The sequence below is a fragment of the Protopterus annectens genome, chromosome 9.part0 (assembly GCF_019279795.1).
Source record: "Protopterus annectens isolate FY-2018-M chromosome 9.part0, PAN1.0, whole genome shotgun sequence".
Taxonomy (NCBI): Eukaryota; Metazoa; Chordata; order Ceratodontiformes; family Protopteridae; genus Protopterus; species Protopterus annectens.
Window position 1 is genome coordinate 1221251827 of NC_056743.1, and position 1089 is coordinate 1221252915.

The following is a 1089-nucleotide window of genomic DNA, read 5'->3' on the forward strand; positions in this document are numbered from 1 at the left end:
CACTTCCTTGTACATTAAGAATTGTATTCAGAGAAGAGATATTGCTTTTAAAAAGATGAGTTACAGAAAAAAGAAGAAATCACTTTATTTTTAATAAAATACTGAACAAGTTTTGTCCTCAAAACATAAAACTTGCAGGTCACTCACTGTTCTCCTTGATGTAAATGCAACCTTCATATACATTAGCAGCACACAATGGCTGATAGGGTGATGGCATGTACGGCAAAGCAAATGTACAAATTTCAAGGAGGACACAACTCCCTGGTAAGCTGCCTGAAGAAATGCCCCCTTCTTTAAAATTGTTTAACAGGAGGCAGGGGTAAAACTGAACCCTGCTCTGTAGTATACATGAAAGACAGTAGAAATAGCAACTACATTTTTAAGGAAATACTTGGCAAAACCTGCCAAAACAAGACAACCTAATCTACCAGTTATGACAGTGTAAAAAGTAAGGGCAAAATGTCCCTTTTTTACTCACAAAGGAAATTAATTAGTAAACTGTCATTCTGCAGCACAAAGATTTCTGGTGGTGGGCTTTATAGCTTGTGCCAGGACCTGATGTCCTTCTCCCCCTAAACAAAAGAAACATAATGAATGTAAGGGTTCTCTGCTCACTAACCAGCCTGCTAAGTAGAGAATACTGTGGTATGGGCAGTGAGTGCCTCTGGGTTGGAGTGTGGCCTAATAAAAGGGCCCAGTGGCCTAATGGATAAGGCATCAGCCTCTGGAGCTGGGGATTGTGGGTTCAAGTCCCACCTGGGTCAATAATTCTTTAGGGTTGGGAGGGTGGCCTAATGGTTAAGGTGTTTGCCTTACAAACACAAGGTACAGGGTTTGAATCTCACAGGGGATAACTGGCTAGGCTTAAAATGGCTCGCAAGAGCAGTTAGCCTAGTACTAGCCTATGAACCTATGAGACTTTTTGCCTTAGTTAGTAATCAGCATTGGATATCAAAGCTACTGTAGCCAGACTTGGGTTATGAGAAGAACACTGGCTGTGGAATTCATTGAGTTTATGAAAATGTTAAGAAGCAGAAAAGGCAACCAGAAACCTGCCTCTTCAAATCAGCAACATGACTCCACTTGCAA

At 41.0% G+C, this 1089-nt stretch overlaps 1 non-coding gene across 1 annotated transcript; it reads left to right on the forward strand.

Moving 5' to 3' along the window:
* The first annotated feature begins 691 nt into the window (after window positions 1–691).
* Window positions 692–764, forward strand: TRNAQ-CUG. Its single transcript has one exon. It is a non-coding gene; the product is annotated as a tRNA-Gln (tRNA).
* Window positions 765–1089: the final 325 nt, after the last annotated feature.